The sequence below is a fragment of the Euleptes europaea genome, chromosome 2, assembly GCF_029931775.1.
Source record: "Euleptes europaea isolate rEulEur1 chromosome 2, rEulEur1.hap1, whole genome shotgun sequence".
In the NCBI taxonomy this organism is placed as follows: domain Eukaryota; kingdom Metazoa; phylum Chordata; class Lepidosauria; order Squamata; family Sphaerodactylidae; genus Euleptes; species Euleptes europaea.
This window is the reverse complement of record NC_079313.1, coordinates 91456593-91466912: the sequence shown is the minus strand read 5'-3', so window position 1 is coordinate 91466912 and position 10320 is coordinate 91456593.

Genomic DNA, 10320 nt, shown 5'->3' with positions numbered 1-10320 from the left:
TAGGTCTGATTCCCCAGATGAGAAAAGTTCTTGGTTCTTATTAAGAGATGCAGAAAACTGAGTTACTGTACAGGTGGCCAAATATTTAGCAATGGTTATAGCTCAGCATATTTAAAGAGCCACCTGCCTTGTTTGTTTCATCTGATTGTATGCTTCTGTCCATGGCAGCAGTTGAAGGAATGGTGATTGGATTGGATTGGAGTGTCAGGAATTATGGATATTATTATTTTCAACCGCCCTAAGCAGCTTGGGGAAGATAGCTTTTCTTCCATTTCCTTACCTAATTGGCCTGTTTTAATTGCTATGATGCCCTTCATTTTCTTCCAGAGAAATTAAAGGCTTAGTCAACACCTTGAAAAATAACAAGCACCTGGTGGAGATTTCTCACCAGCCAAAGATACTGCTAAATGGTGAGCACTTGTATAGCAAAACATTTCATTCGTATTGATTCTGCCACCAGCTAGGAGAATTAAAAGCATTGCTCCCGTTTTTAGAGAAGGTAGTAGAAAAAGAGAATTAGAGGCTAAAAGTGATACTGCATGTTTCTTGATTAGCAGGAGGAGCCAAACTGCCTATTGAAATGTGAGCTGAAGGTGTCATATAATCTGTGCGTACCCTAGGACATGTACAGAAATGCTCTCCCTTGTTCAGGAATCCTTGGGAGACAAATTAAAGGAGGCAGAAATCTAAATCCCATGGCACATCAGCTATTAAATACTGAACAATATCAACTAGCCATATCAAATATATAATTAAAAACTATTCAGTATGAAACATAGATGGCAAATGTTCAGATTTTCCTTATTCAGAGAATATCTGGAGAATACCCATCATCAATATTCACAAAGGAGATTCAAGTTTGTTTCAGCTTTAGTGCCACTTTCAAGCTTAGTTTCTTCTAAAACATAAGCATTCCACATGTCTGCAAACACACCTTCTTCTCTTGAAATGTTTCACCAGTATGGTCAGGAGAGAAATGAATAGAAAGTAGATGGGAAAGGAAGCAAATGGACATTGTATAGAAAATCTATGATCCCACAGTTTCACCTTTGAGACAGAACAAAGGAGGTTTTTCTTTGATCTGACTCAAAGGGGAAAACCCTAGGAGGTCCATGAGTTGTGTTCAGAATGGGCACAATGTCACGTGGACATTCCTGTTTAAAGTAGGAGCTATCTGTACTCCATGCTGGGGGAAATCTTCCATGTGGAACCAGCCTACATAGTTTCAGCACATTCATGTCTAATTATTCCAGAAAGAGGGCAGGGCTTGGGAGGAGAGAGACCTCAGTGGGGTATAATGCCATAGAGTCCACCCATCAAAGCAGCCATTTTCTCCAGAGTAAATGATCTCTGTAGCCTGGAGGTCGTTTATAATTCTGGGAGATCTCCAGGCCCTACTTGGAGGTTGGCAACTAGGGTTGCCAGGTCCCTCCTTAGACCCGGAGGGAGGTTTAAGGAGGCAGGGTTGGGGGGCAGCAATAGGCATCATCTATACAATGACGTCACTTCCGATTTATGCGGAAGCACCGGCATCGCATAGATGATGCCGATCGCTCCCCCTCTCTTCCCCGGGACTGCTTCTGCCCACTGACCAGCTGAGGGTTGGTGGGCATCCTGGTTAATTGGAGGGCAATTGCCTGCCATAACTGGACAAATGGCAAGCCTATTTGCAATGCTAGCTGTAATCTTAAAAGGAACTTTTCCCCTCATCCCTACATATGCAGTGAGGAGGAAGCTGGATGACTAAATTAATTTTAAAAAACAGGACTTCAGTTTCCTCTAACTGTTGCTGGCCCTTGCATTGTGTGTGTGTGTTAAGTGCCGTCAAGTCGCTTCCGACTCATGGCGACCCTATGAATGAAAGTCCTCCAAAATGTCCTATCTTTGACAGCCTTGCTCAGATCTTGCAAATTGAAGGCTGTGGCTTCCTTTATTGAGTCAATCCATCTCTTGTTGGGTCTTCCTCTTTTCCTGCTGCCCTCAACTTTTCCTAGCATGACTGTCTTTTCCAGTGACTTGTCGTCTCATGATGTGACCAAAATACGATAGCCTCAGTTTAGTCATTTTAGCTTCTAGGGTCAGTTCAGGCTTGATTTGATCTATAACCCACTGATTTGTTTTTTTGGTAGTCCACGGAATCCGTAACCCTCTCCTCCAACACCACATTTCAAAGGAATCTATTTTCTTCCTATCAGCTTTCTTCACTGTCTAGCTTTCACACCCATACATAGTAATAGGGAATACGATGGCATGAATTAATCTAGTCTTGGTGGCCAGTGACACATCCTTACACTTCAAAATCTTTTCTAGCTCCTTCATGGCTGCCCTTCCCAGTCTCAATCTCCTTCTGATTTCCTGCATTAGCAAGTAACTAAATTTAAACTTACTTATTTGGATCAAGCAATTATCTTTGCACTCACTACAGGAAGGAATTTGGTTTCATCTGCTGATGGAGTGTGAGGTCAAAGTATATCCCTTCATTATGCTTGCCTGAGCTCTGCTAAATTGTTCTTTAAGAGAAATGTTCATTATATACAAGTGGAGGACATCATTCTTCAAAATTCTCCCTTTTGTTAAAGGGACGAAGGGCCAAAACAGACGGAGAGGCATGCAGGACTGTATCTTCCCAGCATGTTTTAAAGCTTAATTAGAGCTGCTGCTACTAATCTTGCTTGGCATTTATCAGTTCTGAATTTGAACAGACTTTAGAAGGGCCTTTGCATCAGTCCATTTTCAAATGGTTATGTTTTGAGTGCTGTTCTAAGTTGAAGTAGGAATCTATATTATATATTTGTGGAGCTGATGCACTGAAGATCATATTCAGTCACTGCACACTATTTGTACATTATATAAAACAAGTGGGAACCCACATGGACTTGCAGGAGGCATCTCATGCCCCCTACTATTTCCTCTTTCCTGAAATCCCTCATAGCCTCTCCCCTTTTCCTGCTTCCTTCTCTCATATTATGGTTGCCAAACCTCCAAGTGGGGCCTGACGATCTCCTGGAATGACAATGGGTCTCTCAGCTACACAGATCAGTTCCACTGTAGTGTTGCCAGCTCCAAGATGGAAAATTCTTGGAGATTTGGGGGTGGAGCCTTGGGAGGGTGAGGTTTGGGGAAGTAAGCGACCCCAGCAGGGCATAATGCCAAAGAGTCCACTCTCCAAAGCAGCCATTTTCTCCCGGGGAGCTGATGTCTGTCATCTGGAGAGTAGCTGTAATTCCAGGGGATCTCCAGCTGCTTTGTAGGGTGGAGTCTATGGCATTATATCCCTTTGAGGTCCTTCCCCTCCTCAAACCCCACCCTCCCCAAGCTCCACCTCCCAAATCTCTAGGAATTCCCTAACCTGGAGTTGGCAAGCTTAGCTCCTTCCCACCCAACAGCTACCCTACCTTTATCTGCCCCCCATCTCATGCTTTTCCTCCTCCCCCCCAGCAGCCTCTACCTGGGAAACTGTGGCCCACTTGAGTGATGCTGGCCACTGGGCCAGGACCACTTGCCTAGTAGGGATCCCTCAAAGACTTGTGAGGGGCACCTCACTTTCCACAGTATTCTCCTCCCCATACTATTTCCTCTTTCCCTCTTCCTGGTGACCCCTGTATCCTTTCCCTTCCTCAATCTCTCCTCAGCCATTCACCAACCTACCTTTTATCTACCTCCCATCTTCAGCTATATTTGTTATCAGTTGACTTCATTTATACCCCACCTTTCTCCACAGTAGGCACCAAATCAGCTTACATTATTCTCCTCATTTTTATCCTCACAACCCTGTGAGGTAGGTTAGGCTGAAAGTATGTGGTCCAAAGTGACCCTGTGAATTAGAACCTGGGACTTCCAGACCCTACTATGAAGCTCTAACCACTACATCACACTGGCTTTCAGAAGGTGGCTGCTGTTTAACAGTAGCAAGCAGCCAGGCCTAGTTGAGTCATGCAAGTCAGGCGGTATTAAGTCATAGAATCATAGAGTTGGAAGGGACCACCAGGGTCATCTAGTCCAACCCCCTGCACAATGCAGGAAATTAACAACTACCTCCCCCCACATCCCCAGTGACCCCAACCCTTCCCCGCCATGCAGGATTCCACAATCAAAGCACTCCTGACAGATGGCCATCTAGCCTCTGCTTAAAGACCTCCAAAGATGGGGACTCCACCACCCTCTGAGGCAGAACATTCCACCGTCGAACAGCCCTCACCGTCAGAAAGTTCTTCCTAATGTTTAGGTGGCATGGATTCCAGACCTTTGACCATTCTGGTCACCCTCCTCTGGACACGCTCCAACTTGTCAACATCCTTCTTAAATTGTGGAGCCCAAAACTGGACACAGTATTCCAAGTGAGGTCTGACCAATGCAGAATACAGTGGTAGTATTACTTCCCTTGACCTAGACACAATACTCCTATTGATGCAGCCCAGAATTGCATTGGCCTTCTTAGCCGCCATATTGACTCATGTTCAGTTTGTGGTCCACTAAGATTCCCAGATCTCTTTCACATGTACTGTTGTCAAGTAAACTCTCTCCCATCCTGTACCTGTGCCTTATGTTGTTTCTGCCTAGGTGAAGTACTTTACACTTCTCCATATTGAATTCCATTTTATTGCTTATGGCCCAGCTCTCCAGTCTATCGAGGTCATTCTGAACTCTGACCCTACCCTCCGGGGTATTAACTACCCCTCCTAACTTGGTGTCATCTGCAAATTTGATTAGCATGCTCTCTATTCCATCATCCAAGTCATTTATAAAAATATTAAATAGTACTGGTCCCAGGACAGACCCCTGTGGTACCCCACTGGTCACTTCTCTCCAGGATGAAGTTGTGCCATTAGTGAGCACCCTTTGGGTTCTGTTGGTCAACCAATTACCAATCCACCTAACAGTAGCAGTGTCCAGCCCACATTTTACTAGCTTTGTTTCAAGAAGATCATGGGGAACTTTATCAAAGGCTTTACTGAAATCAAGGTACACTACATCTACAGCATTCCCTTCGTCTACCATACTTGTCACTCTTTCAAAAAAGATATGAGATTAGTTTGGCATGACCTGTTTTTGAGAAACCCATGTTGACTGTCAGCGAGCACGGCATTTCTTTCTAAGTGCTTACAGACCGTCTGTTTAATTATCTGCTCTAATATTTTACCTGGTATTAATGTCAGGCTGACTGGGCAATAATTGTTTGAGATTTCTTTTTTTCCCCTTTTAAAGATGGGGACCACATTTGCCCTCCTCCAGTCTGCTGGAATTTCTCCTGTGCTCCATGGATTCTCAAAGATTATTGCCAGTGGTTCTGAAATCACTTCAGCCAGTTCTTTTAATACCCTTGGATGCAGTTCGTCCAGCCCCAGAGACTTGAATTCATTAAGAGTAGCCAGGTATTCCCGTACTATCTCAGTGTCTATACTATGCTGTAATTGTCAGAGTTACAAGTTGGCCATAATAGATTTGACAGAGACAGCTGACAGGTAACTGTCAGAACTGGGACATCTAGCTGATGCAAGAGGCAGCAAGGCCTTGCAGATCCCAGAGTGAACTGCAGCTAACCAGTTTCAGGCAGTAGGCTGATGCAATACTGTGGGCAGGTCTACAGGTGGCCTAATTGGTATCTGGTGCAGTTCTATATATAAGTCTGTATGATTATAACTCTGTGTTGGGAAGTTTGGTGGAGAGAAGTGTAAGTGACGGTTTGTCTTTTTGTATCTGTGCACTGTAAATTCAACAACACTGTTTTCTATAAAGCCAAGGAGTTCTGGTGGTGTGTCCTGGATAACTGCTAATCCACTTACTCCCACGTCAGGGCTCTGGGCCCAGTTTCGCTACACTGCGCAGGTTATGTGTAGTGGTAGCACAATCGGTTTCCAGGACGTCCAGAGGCTTTTGGAACAGTGAGTGATTGAGTGGAGAGATGGCTCAATCTGCTGTCCCTGTGGAGAAGCTCAACACTGACAACTACAGTATTTGGTCAGTGAGAATTGAGCATTACCTGAAACGTGAAGGTTTATGGGATGTTGTGGAACAAGCCCCCGCTGATGCTGCTGAGCAGGAGAAAGACAAGAAGGCGCTTGCCAATATAATTTTGACTGTGGGGGATAGCCAGCTTGTATACGTTGCCAGCAAAACCAGCGCAAAAGATGCGTGGGAGTCTCTACAAGCCGTTTATCGCAGGGACTCAGCTGGAACTATACTTGCACTAATGAGGAGGCTGTACAGGATTCATAAATCGCCTCACATTCCTGCCTCTGACCATTTGAGGTCTCTGTCTGAATTGTTTCGGCAGCTGGAGTTAAGAGGAAAAACTGTCTCAAATGAGGATAAAGTATACATCATGCTGGGTTCCTTGGATGAAAGCTTTGATGTTTTGGTGTCCTCTTTGGAATGCATGGCAGTAGCACAGCTTACTTGTGATTACGTTACCGGCAAAATCCTGGAAGACGAGGAGCGTTGACAGGAGGAACGGATTCAGAAGACGTCAGCCCAGTTGCGACCTGGTCACCCCATGGAAAGAGCAGCATCTCGTCCATCATTGGGGACCTCAGCCCAGGAGTTTAACAACCCTGACTTTCACCCCTGGCAGCAAGGTAATTTACAGTCAACGCTGAGGATTAATGTCTTTGTGTTTTGTGGACAGCTCTGGGCATGCCTGGCATGGAAAAGTGGCATACAGGTGCCCTACATATACATATATAAAGTAATGAGATAGTGGGATAGATGTCATAGAAGATTTTTCCATGTGCAACAATCCTTACTCAAGAGGAAGTACTAAATTTACTCCTCACTGTCTGCTTCCACTAAGAGAAAGTGATTGTTACCCTAGTATCTTTTCTGCATGTGCAACAGTGCAATTCTGATACAATTTCAAAAACAAATTAAATAAAATTATGCAAATCATCTCTTGTATATTTCTTTCCTCGATATGCATAAATGAATACAAATCTGACATTAAAAATCACAATATTCAGAAACAAATAGGTGAACATTTTAATCTTCCAGTGTATTCTCTTGCTGATCTTAAAGTCATGGTATCCTACAAAAGAAATTCAAAGGGAGAATGCAAAGGGAAACACTCCTCAAGAAGTGTAACTTCTGACCTGTGTGCTCCAGGCTAGCCTGATCTCATCAAATCTCAGAAGCTAAGCAGGGTCGGCTCTGGTTAGCATTTGGATGGGAAGCCTCCAAAGAATACCAGGGTCATGATGCAGAGGCGGGCAATGGCAAACCACCTCTTAATGTCTTTTGCCTTGAAAACCCTGGGATCGCCATAAGTCAGCTCTAAGTTAAAAAAAAAAGTTTAACACTATCTCTCTGCCAGGTCCTAATGAGGACCTGTCATTTCTTACTCACTTGTGGTAATACTTTTCATTTCCCACTCCATACCTAAGTTAAATATTTCAGCGGTATCTCTGTAACTTCCTATCTTATCCGCTTTATCTCACTTTGTCCTGCACTGAATTTTACATTTTGCTTATCTAACAGCACTTGGGAGTGACTCACACCCACGCTAAGTACTGATTACTCTCATTTTTGAAGTGGCCTTTCTTCGAAACACCCCCTCACACACACACACACCATTCTGTTGTGTATATAAACTGGGCCTGATGGATTTACACTCCTGTGCATCTAATGAAGTCAGCTCTGACTCACAAAAAGTTATGCTGGAATAAATTTTGTTAGTTTTTAAAGTGCCACTGGAGGACTCCTCTTTTGGGGGGAGGGGTTCGGGGGTAACTTCATGTTCCTTTCTGCTCACACATTGCTGGATCCAAGCCAGTACTATGTATAATCCCACCTTGTACTGTACAACATGAAGAATCCAGAGATGAAATGCTGCAAGGAGGATTCTAGAGATCTTTTTGGACGTTAAAGAGAATATTTGCTTGAACTTCTACAACAGCATTTGTTCAGTCCTGAGTCCATTGCATTACTCCCATGTAATTTCCCCCCCTGAAAGTCTTGCACTGTGTCACCAGTTACAAACAGTTTTTAACTAGGGTTGCCAGCAACAACAGTGCAACCATCATTTCTTTGTATCACACTGCGGCCTGATCTATGAGAAAGTAGTGGGCAGATGATCCTACTCTATGTCAAAATATCAGACTAGTGGCCTTTTGGTTCATCCACCTCCATGAATCTCTAGTATATTTGCTTAGTAATAACAGCAACAAGGAAGGAATGCAGCATTGCATAGCCCTCTCCAGCCAGATCTCAGAAAATGAGTAGGGTTGGTATTTGGATGGGGGACCACCAAGGAAGACTCTACAGATGAAGGCAATGGCAAACCACATCTGCTTCCCACTGGCCTTGAAAACCCCTTGCTGGGGTTGCCATAAGCCAGTTGCAACTTGACAGCACATACATACATAATAACACCAACAGCAGCAGCAGGTAACTAAACCACACAGCATCGGATTGCTCATAATCTGATGTTTTGCTATCAGTACAACTGCTCATTTTCCAGAATAGCCCATGACTTCCTTTATTAGTCTGATTTCTGATACCGGGGAGGCACGGAGATAACCAGTTAAGTGCTATTTTAAGGATGCAAGAAGGGACTTTCTTAGTGATATCACAAAGTTCTGAGTACTATTTTTTATCTTTTTGTCCAAGTTCATTTTTTTCTGCTCTGATTGAACTTTTCCTACTGAACTTTTCCTGCCGTTTGGAATCCAGAGTACCAACTGGTGCCTTGGCATGTTGCCTGATCATTTGTGTTCTTTGCATTGCTCCTGTCAGGTGCTAGGTTTCACAGATCCGGTGGTCTAGAGTTCTTATAGTCTGTGTCCTCAACCATTTGTTTAGTATAGTAGGCCAGGAAAACAATGAACGTTCTTATCTTCATTTTTATAGAATTGCTGAGACTCCAACTGGCAGAGTTTTGAATGTCCATCTGTAAAGCTGTTCCTTTAGTGGGAATAAAATAAAACAGGAATCCAGTGGCACCTTAGAAACTAACATAATTTATTCTAGTATTAATTTATCTATTCATTTACATTATTGATGGTCAGCCTTTCTCACTGAGTCACAAGATGGATTACACAGTCTAAATCAATGCAGTCAATAGGCTGGAACATCCAATAATAATAATAATAAGAGTTGGTTTTTATATGCTGACTTTCTCTACCTTTTTAAGGAGAATCAAACCGGCTTACAATCACCTTCCCTTCCCCTCCCCACAACAGACACCCTGTGAGGTAGGTGGGGCTGAGAGAGCTCTCAGAGAGCTGTGACTAGCCCAAGGTCACCCAGCAGGCTGCATGTGGAAGAGTGGAGAAATCAACCCGGTTCACCAGATTAGTGTCCATCGTTCTTAACCACTACACATGCAGAGTAATAACATTAAAGCTGAAGAAATGAAAACCTCTTATTAGATATCCAAAGTAGGATTAACAAAAAAAAAATCTAGCGCAAAGTGAAATGAGATAGTAGGAAGTTACAGAGATATAGCTGAACTATCATATGTAAGGGTTGGGTTATACTAGACAGCGAGTGAGGAATCTCAGGTTCTTGTTAAGCCCCAAGGGGAGGGGGCAATAGTATTGAACTTATTAATGAATTATAATTCAGCAATTTCTTGTTGGATTCTCCCTTTGAAGTTATTTTGCAAAAGAATCATGACTTTTAGATCAGCAACAGAATATCGTGGAGGATTAAAATGTGTTCAGTCCCTGGTTGTCACAGAGTCTATTTCTCAGGCATCATCCTTGACCTTCTGATTCTCATTTCATAACCTCAGAGAACCACACACACACACATAATCAGAATCACCTACTACCCATTAGCAGCCATGGCAGAAGCAAGCAGATGAGCATAGCCTCACCTTTAACCTCCTCCCATGCCACTGCTGGCCGGGTCTGAACCAAGTGGCCCATGCAGGGCAGTGCTGCACAGAGCATTCTGCTCAGGCCTGACTTAGTGCTGGTGTGGGAGGAGACAACAAGCAAGCTTCCACTCATTGTCATTAGCACTGACCAGATATGAGCCAAATGACCAGTACCTCAGAGGCTTAACTAGTCTTGTTCCTGGCTGGCAGCTGCAGCAGCCCACAGGAAACTGGCCCAGTAAGTTAAAGTACCAGTCAGCCCTCATTAGCAGCAAGAAAGGGGAAAGCAAGAGTCGTTCAAGTTCGATGCGCACATTGACACTGCAATAATGTAACCGTGAACAACAAAATTATTGTGAGAAATGCAGGTTTTGATGTTTTAACAGGTGCATGAGAGTGTAGCCTTGGATTTACTTGCTCACAGTCATGCGTGAATATACTCAAAGCTGCCTTATACTGAATCAGACCCTTCATCTGTTGAGGATAGTATCATCTACCGGCAGTGG